This window comes from Danio rerio, chromosome 4, assembly GCF_052040795.2.
Source record: "Danio rerio strain M-AB ecotype USA chromosome 4, GRCz13ab, whole genome shotgun sequence".
Classification (NCBI taxonomy): domain Eukaryota; kingdom Metazoa; phylum Chordata; class Actinopteri; order Cypriniformes; family Danionidae; genus Danio; species Danio rerio.
In genome coordinates, this window is record NC_141024.2 from 67923745 (window position 1) to 67939467 (window position 15723).

Consider the following 15723-nt stretch of genomic DNA (forward strand, 5'->3'; position numbering starts at 1 on the left):
TGAATCCCGGAAGGAAGCAAAGGGAATAATATCCAAGTGGAAATGTTTATCAAAACGAACTGTCACTTGACGAAATAGATCTTAAAATCCGACAATGTCAACAGAGGCATCAAGAGATCTGAAAGAAAAAGGACTAATAAACAGCAAAGAAGAAACTATTATAGGAATCGTTCGAGGTTACAGAAGTAACCCTTCGTTCCCCGAGGAGGGGAACAGAAGTGCCATAAAGTGGATGAAATCCACGAATGGGAGGATTCGGATCAGAAGCCGCTTGTCTGGAGAGTATTGAACGGGCCAATGAATGAAATTAATTGGCAGCGTAAGCTTGCGCAGGTGTGCGGCATCTGCAATTATCTCAGCATATAAGCACACCTGAAGCTAGCAAACGCCATCCTTTTAAGCTGAAGAGACTTTCAAACAGCTAAGGGACAGTCATTATGGCGACGGAGTATGGCACTTCCGTTCCCCTCCTCGGGGAACGAAGGGTTACTTCTGTAACCTCGAACGTTCCCCTTCGGTTGGGGAACTTCAGTGCCATAAAGTGGATGAAATCCACGAATGGGAGAAGTATGGAAAGCGCCATAATGACTGAACCTTACCAACGCCCCCGATGAGGAGATGGTCAAGCAAGCGTGACGCACTGACATCATGGGAGGCGCGGTCCTCCAACGTGTCCCTGGCCCTAATTTATCCTACTTCAACAGAAGTTTTACGGATTTAGATATATTTTTTAGGAAGTCGTGAGCATTTAGATAATTCTAGGAAATACGACAGTACGTTGGGAAGCGTGCAATCCCGATAGGGAGGACGCTGCGGAGGCCATCCGTTACCCAAGGGGGGGATAGATGGCAGAATTTACATATGGACTAGCCCTAAAAAGGGGGAGTACGCATAGCAAAGAGTGGTTAGCAGAGAGGGAAGACACTGGTCCGCCCAGGGGGGGAACTTAACCGTGGCGGAATAAGCATATGGGATCGCCTAGTGGGGATCACGCATAGCTGGCACCTATACCCAAAACGCGGGCTGACCAGCGGGCAGACCTACAACGTAGTGGGCCAGCAAGTGACTCCTCCGCTGAGTCAGTGCTGGGGGCCACGGAGGAATCTGCAGGGCTCACCTGACGGGGAACTTTACTGACAGATAAAAAGGCGCACGCACCTCCGTGTTAGGGAGAATGGCGCAGCAAGCGTGTTTCAACACCCTACCGAGTTGTTTCCTCAATCACCAAAGGGTTACCTAATACCCTTGAGGAAACCGGCTCCACTCGCAGATTGTAAAACCTTGCAAATGTGTTGGGTGTCGCCCAGCCCGCAGCTCTACAGATGTCTGTTAGAGAGGCGCCACGTGCACGCGACCAAGAGGATGCAATGCTCCGACACGGCTGACCTCGACTCGAATAAGCGAGTGAAATGGCATCCACAATCCAGTGGGATAATCTTTGTTTCGATACGGCACTTCCCTGCTGCCGACTGCCATAACAGACAAAGAGCTGCTCAGATGATCTAAAATTCTGAGTACGGTCCACATAAATGCGCAGAGCGCGAACTGGACAAAGTAAAGAAAGGGCTGGGTCTGCCTCCTCCGGGGGCAGCGCTTGCAGGTTCACTACCTGATCTCTAAAGGGGGTGGTAGGAACCTTGGGCACATAACCGGGGCGGGGTCTCAGGGTGACGTGAGAGTAATCCGGCCTGAATTCCAGGCACGAGTCACTGACCGAAAATGCCTCCAGGTCCCTGACCCTCTTGATGGAGGCCAACGCAACCAGCAGAGCTGTCTTCAGGGACAGAAATCTTATAGATACTGATTCGAGTGGCTCAAAGGGATCGGATCGCAAACTCGTGAGAACGAGGGCGAGATCCCAAGAGGGCATGAGAGGGGGGCGAGATGGATTAATTCGCCTAGCACCCCTAAGGAACTGGATGACAAGGTTATGCTTTCCCACGGTGCCGCCAGCTACCGCGCTATGATAGCGGAGATGGCGGCCACGTAAACCTTGAGAGTGCAGGGCGACAGCCTGCTGTCCAACTTCTCTTGAAGGAAAGAGAGCACAACACTAATCTGGCAATTTCGGGGGTCTTCTCTGCGAGAGACGCACCATTCAGTGAATAGACTCCACTTCAGGGCGTAGGCGCGCCTTGTGGAGGGGGCTCTAGCCTGAGTGATGGTATTAACCACCGCAGTCGGTAGGTTACATAAGTCTTCCTCGCGTCTAGGGACCACACGTGGAGGTTCCAAAGATCGGGGCGAGGGTGCCAGATGGTGCCCTGTCCCTGAGAGAGTAGGTCCTCTCTCAAAGGGATCCGCCAGGGGAGGGCCGTCGCGAGGAGTGAGAGCTCTGATATCCAGGTCCGGTTGGGCCAAAGGGGCGCAACTAGCAGAACCTGTTCCTCGTCCTCCCTGACCTTGCACAGAAACTGCGCAAGCAAGCTCACTGGGGGAAACGCATACTTGCGCATGCCCCGAGGCCAGCTGTGGGCCAGTGCATCCGTGCCGAGAGAGCCCTGAGTCAGGGAATAAAACAACTGGCAGTGAGCGTTCTCGGGGGAAGTAAACAGATCGATCTGGGCCTCCCCGAATCGCGCCCATATCAGCTGAACAGACTTGGGGTGGAGTCTCCATTCTCCAGGGCGTAACAGCTGTCGTGAGAGCGCATCGGCTGCACGATTGAGCGTGCCTGGAACGTGAATGGCGCGCAGCGATTTCAGCCGCGGGTGACTCCAGAGAAGCAGACGGCGGGCGAGCTGAGACATGCGGCGAGAGCGCATACCCCCCATGCGGTTGATATACGCCGCCGCCGCCATACTGTCCGTCCTGACCAGCACGTGTTGCCGCTCCAGCACCGGTAAAAAGCAGTGGAGAGCGAGGAACACTGCCAACAGATCTAGGCGATTGATATGCCAATGCAACTGGGCACCCTTCCACAGGCCCGCAGCCGCATGCCCGCGACACACGGCCCCCCAACCCGTGTTGGAAGCATCTGTTGAAACAACAACATGGCTGGAAGCCTGTCCTAGAGGCACACCGGCCTGTAGGAACGAGGGGTCGTTCCAAGGGCTGAGGGCGCGGCGACACAGCGCAGTAACCGAGACCCGGTGTGTGCCCACGTGCCATGCGCGTCTGGGGACCCGATCGTGAAGCCAGTGCTGAAGTGGTCTCATATGGAGCAACCCGAGCGGCGTGACGGCGGCTGCGGATGCCATATGCCCCAGGAACCTCTGAAAGAACTTCAGTGGGACCACTAGTTTGCTGTCGAGCTCCCTCAGACAGTTCAGCAACAGGCGAGCGCGTTCCTCGGAGAGGTGCGCTACCATGGTGATCGAGTCCAGCTCCATCCCGAGAAAGAAATCCTCTGCACGGGGGCGAGTTTGCTCTTTTCTCGGTTGACCTGAAGCCCTAGTAGGCGGAGATGCCGAAGCACCTTGTCCCTGTGCATAATCAATTGCTCCCGCGAGTGGGCTAAAATCAGCCAGTCGTCGAAATAATTGAGTATGCGAATGCCCACGAGCCGAAGGGGCGCTAGGGCACCCTCCGCGAGTTTGGTGAAGACCCGCGGAGACAGAGAGAGCCCGAAGGGGAGGACCTTGTACTGCCACGCTCGACCCTCGAACGCAAACCGCAGAAATTGGCGGTGGCGTGGAAGAATGGAGACATGGAAATACGCGTCCTTCAGGTCTATAGCTCCAAACCAATCCTGAGGACGAACGCATTGGAGAATGCGCATCTGCGTGAGCATTCTGAACGGCAGCCTGTGCAGACAGCGGTTCAAAACGCGCAGATCTAGGATTGGCCGTGACCCACCGCTCTTTTTGGGTACGATGAAGTATAGGCTGTAAAACCCGCTCTCCATCTCGGCTGGAGGAACCGGCTCGATTGCACCCTTCGCCAGGAGGGCAGCAATCTCCTCTCGCAAGACAGGGGCGGACAGGGGGTTGACCCTGGAGAAATACACGCCCGTAAACTTGGGGGGCCGTTTCGCGAACTGAATCGCGTAACCGAGTCTGATTGTGCGTATGAGCCACCGCGAGGGGCTGGCCCGCGTTAACCAGGCAGGCAGAGCCCTCGCTAATGGAGTCATCGCTACAATCGCTGACGTACCAGCGGTTGGGCAGCGCGGAGTGGGTGTGCTGATCCGGGAAGCACGAGGGTCCCGCGGAAGAGCTGGAGGAGAGTGATTCGCTCTGGCTTCGCACCCTGACTCCGGAGAGGGGGCTGGAGGGCTGAGGGAAGGGACCGTCCCCCCAGCGCTCGTGAGCCACTGGCGAAGCACGTAGAGTCTGTGAGCCGGAAGGCAGCGCGTCCCGGACTGGCAGTACTCGTGCAGTCACATCCGGGGAAGGGAAAAAGTGCTCTTTTACTCATGTTTTGGTGGCACTGAAAAGTACCGTTGTTATCGGGGCCCCGCCCTCCAGCGGGGAAAGAGCAAGTTTCCTCTTCTCCGGATGGCCTGTCTCAGGGATGCTTCACGGTCCGTTTACCGGACTTATCGGCGCTCTGGGCAGGAGGGGCTGCCTGCTTTCGAGGTGTAGGCCATGCCCGCTTGGCCAGAGGCGGGGGCAGGGCAGCACTCGTTGGTGGGCGCCCTCGGCGGTGGATGGCTCGGCGGGCGGAGCGGGCTTACGGCCACGCCGATAGATGACATTGCCCATCGCAGTTGACTGCCCCGCCACGTAGAGGTGCCGCGCGGAAAAAGATTGACCGCGATAGCGCGCTCCACTGACGGGATCACCTCATACCCCCTGGCAGCTCCGCCGTCAAGGGCGGTGAGGGCGGAGGTACACGCAGCACGGGCAGAGAAAGGTGCCCTCCAAGACTGCGTGAGCCTACTGTGCACTTCCGGGAAGAAGGGGACGAGAGGTTTCGAAGGCTTCGCCTTCTGCTCCTCTAGGTAGCACCCATCTAGTCGGTCCGGCCGCGGAGCTGGGGGATAAACCATCTCCAACCCCACGGCCGAAGCAGCCCGGGAAAGCACGGCTAACATGTCCGCTTCAGGATCCGATTTGACAGCGCTCACCTGCCCGGAGGGGGCGAGCGGGTCCGGATCTTCGTCAGACAGTGAAAGCCCACCCTCCGATGCCGCGGAGGACATCTGATCTTCGGTGTCAGCGAGTGTGAGAGCTACCATCTGGTTAGACGGATCACTCCCACTACCCGAAGCTTGGATGGAGCGCCGTGAGGAGCGAGAGGTCCGCGAGCCCGTGGGCGGCGGATTATCTCCCGCTGGAACCCTCAGATCTGCCCGAGCGCCCGCTGCTTTTTTAGAACAGGAGGCAACTGGGGTGGCTCGCTCTCTTGAGAAAGTTAGCCGCGATCTTAGCTGTGCAACGGTCATGGCATCGCAATGACGACATGAACCGCCTGCGAGCACCGCATTAACATGCTGGACCCCCAAACATGCAATGCAGTGATCGTGTCCGTCATCCGGAGCCAGGAAACCCCCGCATCCAGAAACGCACAGTCGGAGCGCCATCCTGAAAAGGACGTGCTGCACGACTGTGTTGCTCTTTTAGGAAAGTTTGCAACAATACGCACCGCTCTGGAGGACCGGACCCAAAGAACCGCAGGCAAGGGAGAAACCCAGCTCGACCGTCTGCCACCGCGAAGACCCACTCTGGACCGGGAGACACACTCGTTCGCTCTGAAGTGCTGAACAGCAAGAGGAACCCTCATCCACTCACTCAGAAAGGATCTGAAGCGAAAAGGATGGCGTTTGCTAGCTTCAGGTGTGCTTATATGCTGAGATAATTGCAGATGCCGCACACCTGCGCAAGCTTACGCTGCCAATTAATTTCATTCATTGGCCCGTTCAATACTCTCCAGACAAGCGGCTTCTGATCCGAATCCTCCCATTCGTGGATTTCATCCACTTTATGGCACTGAAGTTCCCCAACCGAAGGGGAACTCTGGGAAAGAGAAACAAAGATCTTGGCAAAGTTTGGAGTGACATCAAAGAAAAGAATTTGAAATTGAATTTTAAAGAGACAACACTAGCTCCATTTGAAAGAAGGGTAAAACCTGACAGATCCTAACAAAGAACTCTGAGAGACTGGTAAAACTTCTTGACTTGATTCAAAGATAATCGACATTTAAATCGTTTGAAGGAAGAATAGTATTTAACCGAACTGACCAACGACACAAGATGAACGATTAAAGCACACCAAGACTCGAGTCATTAAGTAACATACTGGTAGGAAGACATAAAGGGATTCTATTTTATACATTTAAAATTCCTTGCTATAAATAGAAATATTTCACTTGAAAACCTAACCAAAAATACAAGAATATAATATTGCCAGATATGGGTGCTGAATATATTTGTTAACTTTTTTTGTGCAATAGGCACAGCAAGGAGGGGCTCTTTAGAGAAGGAAGGCTTTCACGTCACATTCAGAAGTTATTTAAGACTTCAAGGTTTGGAGACCTTTTTCGTAATGTTTTTCGTTCCGGTCACCGTGATCTTCGCAATAACATCTGATTATAGTATATGCAAAAACAGGAATATAGAGTAATTACTTTGAATATTAATAGGTTACTAAATCCAATTAAAAGAAGCAAACGTGGCTGAAATGAAAAGAGAAAAGCAACAGATAATCTCCTGGCAAGAGACACATCTTTCTGATACAGAACATAAGAAATTAAATAAAATGGGATTTAGGGTTTTCTTTTCCTCATATAATAATGGTCGTATTATGGTATTATGTATTATGGTCGCGTCTGCTAAATGACTAAATGTAAATGTAAACTATCAATCAAAACTAATAATAACCATAGAAGAAATAAGCAACGCTATATCAAAACTTAAAACATCTAAAGTACCAGGCATAGATGGCTTCTCTGCAGAATGGTATAAAATATTCAAAGAACTATTGATGTGAATGCTTTTTGAATGCTTTAATCATACCTTACACGAGGGCGACCCCACCCACCCCCCAGATCCTGGAGAAAAGCTATCATATCTGTGATCCCAAAAGAAGGAAAAGATCCACTAGAGTGTAATTCATATAGACCTATTTCAGTACTAAATATTGACTATAGACTCTATGCATCTGTACTAGCTAAACGATTAGAGGACATTCTTCCAGACCTAATAGATACTGATCAAACAGGTTTAGGTTAAAGGGTCATGAAACCCCCCATTTCAGCAGGATGTTTTCACACCTCTAGTTTGGAAAAAGTTAGGAAAGTGGGGGTGTCTGGCTTTGTTTTGGTTGGAGTGTCGGGGGAGGAAAAATGGGCAGGGTTTGAATAAAAATGGGAGTTGCCATTTGGGCATGCGCTTCTGACCGAGTACAAACAAACACACACGCAGGAGAGACGTGTGTTTAATGACGGTGGGATGTTTGATACCGCACGTCATATAAGAGAAAAAAAGCCTTTGCCTTTCTCTGTAACTCAGATGCACTCAGTGTAAAGTTGAATAAACACGACGTTTATTTAGTAAGCACACTTTATTTCGTTCATTCCCTCCTCGCACAAACACGAGACATCTTCAACTGAACTTTTTCCCTCATCAACCCCGCCCCTGCGCGCTTTCTCATTTGTAACCCGGATAACCTTCTTAGAGGTCAACAAAGTAGAGAGATAACAACATGTTAACAATCTCCCTATACTTTAAACAAAAAAAAAACAAAATACATAAAAAATATTACAGAATATTAATTATACAGTTCCCATATTAAAAGAAACAAAGTATTATATTTAAATGAAAGTTTTGAATGAACACATTCACCCTTCTTCTTTTTTTTTTTTAAGTGTTCTCAGTCCTTAACTTGGTGCTTTCAATAGCACCATAATCCTTCACTGAGTACTTTCAATAACATAAGGGCTGACGCCCCTTTTTTTGTAAGACAGTCCGCAAGTTGAGTTTTTGTGTCTGACCAAAGTACCTTCTTGATCTTTTTACTCTGCATAAGCTCCTTTATGCTGCTTATTTCCAGTCGAAGACGTTTTTCAGAGACCTGTTTTGTTGACTTAAGGGCATCAAACAAAGAATGATTGTCTGTTACACAGATCAACGGCGGTGTATTCAGTTTAGCATTTCCAGTGGTAAGTTCAGAAAATAGAGTAGTCAGAAAAATGGCATTATCTATTCCATCTGACAGGGCCAGCGTTTCCCCCGCCAGAGTACTCCTCACTACACGTCTAATTTTCTTAGATTGCCAACAGAGAGGAGAAAACTTCCCTCCTTCTCCCATGAGACCGATCAGTGTACCCCCTTGTGTGCCACCATCAGGGAGATTCCCAAGGGAAGCATCACTAAAAACAACAAAGTTCAGAGCATCACTGTTTCCCAAATGTTGAAACTTGAGACTCACCTTTTCAGATTTAAGCTTTCTAATGACCTTGTTTGTGTCATGAATAGACTGAACTGTAGCATGCTTTATATTTGATGCTAAACTGCTTACATCAAACATAATGTCTGGTCTGGTTTGTTTTGCAACCCACAGTATTTGTCCTATTTTTGACCTTAGCTGCTCTCTTTCAGTCTCATTAAGGGAGGTGTCCCTCTGCACTGCACGTGCTGCTTGCAGGTGAATAGACTGTAGGTTTTCAATGTAACTATGTTGATGTACATGAACTACACCATTAATAGTAACAAAGTCCATTCCTACATAGCAGAAATGTTCATGCTCCTCACGTCCAACATTTAATGCAGACTTTAGTATAGGTATTACATTAGTTGAGAAGTTCTGTGAGCCTGCCCAAAGAAAATCATCTACATGACATGCGAGTACTCCAGTAACCTTACACTGTTCATCCAACCAGTAGAATACTGCTGGATCTACTTTAGACAATTTACTACCTGTACTCAACATGATTTCTTTCACTTTGTTGTACCAATACAATGATGCATCTGCAAGGCCATAAACACACTTGTTTAGTTTCCACAAAACATTTTCCTTTCCTACTTCAGGAGGGGGGCGGACATAGATTTCTCTGGACAGCTGCATACCCTGAAAGAAAGCAGATTTGATGTCCATAGAATGGACTTGCCACTTGTTTTGACAGATTACAGCTAATAATAGCCTAAGAGAATCAGAAGCACAGGTTGGAGAATCTTTCTGCAACTCATGAATGTTAAGCTCTTCAAAACCTCTGGCTACGAGTCTAGCTTTGGGCACAATCCCGTTCTGAGTCTCTTTAAGACTACAGACCCATCTGGTAGATACACACTTTTGACCTGCATCCTCAACTTCCTCAAAAACATTGTTTTTGTACCAGTTAAATATTTCCGCCTGTTTAGCAGCATCAAATGAAATATCTTTTGTAATTAGCACATCAGCCTCTCTATCGGTTGATTCAATGTGAAGATTGTCCACACCTGACATATCCACTGACTCCTTTTGCCCATCACTCCCATCATGTTTAATATGTTGCAGATTAAACCAGTTTTTATATTTTCCAGAGGCTTTGCCTGCTCTGCCTAAAACTTTGGCTCTATGTAGACCATCACTATTCTGTTTGTTAAATGTTATGGTCTGTCCTGTCTTTAGCTTTACATCAGCAAAAGAGACAGGATCACCACACACAACATGATCCGTTTCAGCTTGTGTTATTCTAGGATAAGCCACTTCTCCTGTACACAATTCCCTGTCACTGATGTTTTCTTGGTCACTGTCTGTGACTTCACTATCTGAGCTATCTGCTACACTGTTTAAGCTACCCTTTTTGGTTACTTTCTGACTGTTAGCTTGTTCATTTTGCTTATCTCAAGATTCCTGATTCTGTGTATTTGCCTTACAGAGCCTGGATTGATGTACTCTTACAAGAGTCCCACCATGTCTTATAAAAACAACAGCTCCATCTTGACCAATAACCACCCCTGGTCCCTTCCACTCTGGACAATCTGCCCTTTTGTAAAATACCTTGTCACCTGTCACATACATGTCATCTGTGGGCCTAAGCTGCTTACGTAGTGCCCTTCTTATACGTTCAGAAGACTCTGCTTCAGTGAATGCTTTTCTAGAAGCGTGTAGAGCAGAAATGTGTTCCCCTACTTTAGCGCTTACAGTGGTACCCTCTAAAGCAGGTAATTTATCAACTAAAACAGAAGGAAGGTTAGGATTCTGTCCAAAGACTAATTGGTATGGACTGTAGCCATGAACATTCAACATACTGTTCTTGGCCATGAGGGCCCAGTCTAGTGCAGTGTGCCAGTCACATCCGTTTTCTCGTTTCACCTTCAGGATGATCTCGGTGAGTGTTTGGTTATGTCTCTCTAGTAGTCCGTTGCTCCAAGGACTGTATCCAGCTGTTGTTCTTATCTCGATGTTAAAGTTTTCAGCCATGTCTCTGATTTCTTGGTTGTTGAATTCTCCACCATTGTCACTGTACAGTTTTTGGGGGGCGCCATGAACACTTATCCAAGTGTGAATGAAGGAATTGACAATTTCAGAAGACTTCTTTGTTTTAACAATACTTCCGGCGCTGAAACGTGTGAAGTGGTCGATGATGTGAAGGTACCATATACTTGGTTCTAACTCGTGCAAATCCACCGCCACGGTCTCGTTATATTCAGAAGCCATGGGCAATCCCACAGCAGGCTTTGGTTTTGTCCTTTTTGCATATTTCACAGTCATCTACTATTTGTTGTAGAATAGCAAAACACTCTTTGTCCTTATTTCCTGAACTGTGCATGAGCCTCTGTAGCCTGTCTGCCGACGCGTGGCCAAACTGTTTATGGAGTTTCAAAAGGACTTTGTGTTTCTCCTCAGGAGACATGCTTTCTGTCACTGTTAGAACTTTCTCCTCAGTTTGATCTTTTTCATTGTCTTTGTCTCTGATATCGACACAGTAATGTCCAGAACTAGTAAATTCAAGAGGAATGGATTGTTTGAACATCACTGCACTGTCCTTTTCCATGTCCAAAATGGTCCCTGCCGTTTTTAGTGACGTTTTACTCAGCAGGAGGGGAATGTCAACTTTGACGACTTCTGTGTCGATTAGGCATTTTGTCAGTCCTATTTTAGCTGGTAATTTCACATTTTTTGTGGAATATACCAAGTTCCCATCACCAAACCGAAATGGTCTGCAACTACGAGTTTCTGTTTGCATCAGCTGGTTTACTTGGTCTTGAGTGAGATCATCAATATAAATTTCCAGCCATTTCTCCCCACACACAGTACGGGTGCAAGCAGTGTCAATAATCGCTGATCCCAGTGATTCAGTCATGAATATTTCTGCATCTGACATTGAGGCTTTGGTAAATAATGTTATGTTACATTCCTCAATGTTTGCATTTTCAGTTATTTTAACATGTTTAGTTTTCTTGTGTGGACAGTCTTAAGCCCAATGAAATGTAGACTGGCAAATAGCACATCTGGATCTCTTACCGTACTTATCTAGTGGATTAGTCCCTGGTAATGGCTGCTTTGAATGTCCACTTTGCCACATTTCATTACATTTTTCCCTTCTTTGTGGTCTTTGTTCGGTGAAAAACGCAACATCCTGGTTAACTTGTATCCCGTTTGACGAGCCTGCTGCTTTTCCTCCGAATATCCGTTTTAGAGCCGACTTCATAGATGAAAATGTTAACTCTGTGCAGGCTGTCAGTGCTAGCTGTCTGTTTTTGTCGTCGAGACATGCCGTATCCAATAGCTTAAACGCTAGTACAGCGTCAGGAAGCGTCATATTATACCTTTTCATTCTATTATATCGCTGTTCAAAATCAATTATGTAGTCCGCCATGGAAACCGAACTGTCCTTAGTTATTCCATCAAAATAAGAATACGCTTCATACGCGCGATCCTTCTCCTCTTTTAAGAACACATCATCCAGCTTAGCCATCAGCGTTGTCATACCTGTATCACTGTCTAAATCCTCCGCAGATATTTCCATCGCTGTCTCACAGGCTCTGCCTTCAAGCCCCAATGCAACAGCGAGGGCGTGTTTCTTTTTATCGAGTTCAGTGACCCGCGTCCAGATATTAACTTCATTTTTCCAGCACTCGTACGGTCTTGTTTCGTCAAACTTCGGCGAAACTTTATAACTGGCTGCCATCATTCAACCATCCTCTGCTACCATGTAAAGTTGAATAAACACGACGTTTATTTAGTAAGCACACTTTATTTCGTTCATTCCCTCCTCGCACACACACGAGACATCTTCAACTGAACTTTTTCCCTCATCAACCCCGCCCCTGCGCGCTTTCTCATTTGTAACCCGGATAACCCTCTTAGAGGTCAACAAAGTAGAGAGATAACAACATGTTAACACTCAGGAGGTCAGAAAGCCGTGTGTGTGTGTAGACTATCCTATCACAAAATGAGGCGAAAATTCAACACGACGGTCGGCAAAAGTTTGCTTAGTGTTCACGTTTAGTGTTTACACACAGAGAGCAGCATTTACAGATCTTTCAATATTGTAGTGATATTAACGTACTGTAAACTAAGTAACTTAGAAATCTTTTTGACTAAGGTCTGTCTTTAAACACTGAAAGAGTACAGCTGACTATACGAACTATAACTTTGCCATCTGAATGAACAAAGAAAGGGCGCTGATCGCATACACTTAATCTTGAATGATAAACTTGAATGATACTGTAGATTTTGTTAATAATTTCTATACATACAAATGAATCTGTAGACAGGATAATCACCACATGCTGAAGCTGCGTCTTTTTTAAAGGAGACGAGCAGCAAATCCGGATCTCGCCATAGATGAGAAATGCTCTCGAGTAAAAAATGTTCCAAACAAACACATTTCTGCCGCGCGTCGCATCTACGGATCTAACAGTACTCGCATAGAGAGAAAATGAAAACAAAACCTTCACATTACGAAAGCAACACTGGCGACCCGTATCTCCAAACAATTCTTATTCTTTTCCCACAACTTTTGGCAACACGATGTGTGTTGTCTCTCTGCCGTCTGAACACTGTTTCAGGTACAGTCTAAGAAAGCTAGCATGCATATTAATGATAATCATAATAGAGCGCTGATTGGTTTGAACCAAGCCATACTCATGAATGAATGCAATGCACTCAGAGAAATAATACGGGACGCCTTGGTACAGATGTCCAGTCCACACGCTGGAATACACGCTATTATGTCATGGCCGTGACGCAGCTTCAAAAATTTGTTTCAAACCGGTAGTACGAATTTGCTTGAAATAACGCAAAAACAACCAATTGTCACTTTTTTGTGAAATATATGTGTCCTAATAGTGTTTTTAGCAGTGTGGGACACATATACAACTGTCAACAGCTCAAAAAATTTGTTTTGGTGTTTCGTGACTCTAAATGGTTGAGAAGAAAAGTCCCGTTTTAGTTTCATTGTTGTGCTTTTATTTTATATATGTTTGGAGCCTGTTGATCTTTGACACGTAACCCTTAACAAAATTTTCTACAGCAACATTTTATCAACGATTAAGCCCAGATTGAGCCCAGATTGTATTTGGTGTCCTTTGACACTTGTATGTCTTTTTTGTTTCCATTTTCCTTTAAAAAAGGCTGTTTGTCAGTTTGCTTGTTTTTTTGTTGCGGTTTTGTTTGTTTTGATCTAAACTGTTTTGAAAAAATAAAAAAAATTAAAGTCAGCTCATGTATCATCATCATCCTGACGCAAACGCACAGCGTTCAGCGTGTAGTTTTGCTGCTGTTAGATAAAAAATAACAGCTGGTATTCATGTTCAAACACTCTAAAAATAATTCTATAGGCCGGTCTGTCTTTATAAATAATGTCTTACATTTTACAATGAATTCTGTCCAAAATAAATTGACCTTTTTTCTCTTTTGCTAAAATAAATTCTTATTGTATTTGACTGCGTACTGTCTTGTTTTAATTAGCCTTAATTGCCTTATTCTTTTCAAAGAGCAGCTTTCATACAGAGCCTGTTATTTTAGTGTTTTTTCCAGGAAATTGTGGATATTTGTAGATTCTTTCTTTCTTGTCCTCGGCTGATTACATGGAAAAATGAAAATGACAGGGAAAAATTTGGAAGTTGATCATTGAGTTGTTTTTTCCTGTCATTTTCCTTTTCTTATTTATTTAAACTATCACATCACTTTTCAGGTGAAGGGGAAACAGTGTTGTACTTATCTGAAAAAGCTTTAAGTTTTAATTAATGTAGTGTATTTTTACTTTTAAATGATTGCATGTTTTTAAATGGAATATATAGTTTAAATGATTGTTAATTATATCCCAACACTGTGTCTGGGTTTACACTTTTATTTAGTTTAAAAAGCATATGAATCCACTGAAACAGAACTTTGTGACTGCGTCATTTCTGCAACTTTTAAGAAGAATGTGAAATAACAGCACAGTTGAACTGACTGTATAGACTGACCGTATAGACTGTATATATAATAGTAATATCAAATAGTAACTACACTTAAGAAAATAAACAACTTCCAGTACATACAAGTGCAACCAAATGAACAAAATCTGAACATTAATCAAACAACATAAATAAACATAGGTAATGTCTTAAATTAAAAATTAATCCTAGGATGAATATACTATAGCTTTGAAGAATTAACATGCCTGGTTAATTCTCGGCAGGGAGGTCCATGGCAGCTGACCTTAAAAGCCTTGATAATCTGAAACAAAAAGAAGACGACAACCAGAAAGTGCACAATAATTTGGTTGAAACTTAAAGATGGGTGGAAGGGAGGGTTACGAGCAGTTTGAGCGTACTTACCAGGCTGTAATTCCACATGTTGTAGAGAATCCAGAGAAAGCAGAGAATATAGAGTAGCCTACTCACACTTTCACTATTGCATAAAGGAAACTTACAGTTCTCTGCAAGTAAAGGTGAATGGTTTGTAAGGCCCACTCATTCAGCCTATTACAACCAAGTCTCTATTTGCAGAGCAGTGTTTGTGCTTTTCAGTGCAGAAAGAGTACTTCAGGGTGAGAAGAGCAGTGATGGTTGTCCAGAGAGAGAGGAGAGAATATGGCCACAGGTGGAAACTTGGAGTTGGACTTGTTAGAAGTGAGTGAGTACACAGCAAATTCATTGGTGTTAAATTTCTAGTGTTGTGGTAATTCAGAGTAAAGTGTTAAAATTCTAGAGTTAGATAAAGGTAAAATAACCCTCTCGGCGTTAGAAGTAGGGATGGCTGACGTGAAACTGACGTTTCGACACAGTGTCGAGATCCCGAAGCGCAAGTGTTTCGAAACACTGCACCGAAGCATGCTCCGAAACACCCAGGTCACGTGACTAAAGTGTTTTGAAACACTTGGTCACGTGACTAAAGCGATTCAAAGCATTGATCATTTCAGAGGAGTTTCAAGACCCAGAGAATCTGCATTTGACTGGCATGATCAATATTATGAGTCTGTCTTGTATGGCCTTGTGGACCGTGTGTGTGCACATTAGTACTGTGTTACAAATTGGTTTTGGGTTCGAATCCCAAATATTCCAAAATCATGATTTTATATATTTTAATCATGTTTCTGTTTTATGGTGTAGTCTAGATAGGATACAGCTGCGGATATGCCATCAATTTAGCATCATTTTTGTAACACTGTAAAACAATAATTCATATTTTTACAGTACAGTGATGGGTTTAGGTTTTGGATAGACGTTAATAAAATACAATGGGAAATTTAATTAATAATATAAATAATTATTGTTAACTTCTGGCCACAACTGTATCTGATCTAGCAACAACCCTGTTTTATGAACAAAACAATACAAATTTATTTACAAGGCGTTTATTCGGATGTCAGAGCAATGTTGAAACAAAACGATACAATAACAAAGCATTACCAACTGGCATTAAA

At 45.3% G+C, this 15723-nt stretch overlaps 1 protein-coding gene and 1 long non-coding RNA gene across 8 annotated transcripts in view; one reads left to right on the forward strand and one right to left on the reverse strand.

Annotated features, from left to right (window-relative positions):
- The window catches only part of LOC148682349 (uncharacterized), a 771506-nt gene that overhangs the window by 753472 nt on the left and 2311 nt on the right, over positions 1–15723 (forward strand). Inside the window, exon 4 of the long non-coding RNA XR_015942933.1 lies at positions 14939–15046. This is a non-coding gene — a long non-coding RNA (uncharacterized LOC148682349). The remainder of the gene's footprint in view (positions 1–14938; positions 15047–15723) is intronic.
- The window catches only part of LOC147845236 (uncharacterized), a 934973-nt gene that overhangs the window by 225617 nt on the left and 693633 nt on the right, over positions 1–15723 (reverse strand). The window lies entirely within an intron of this gene.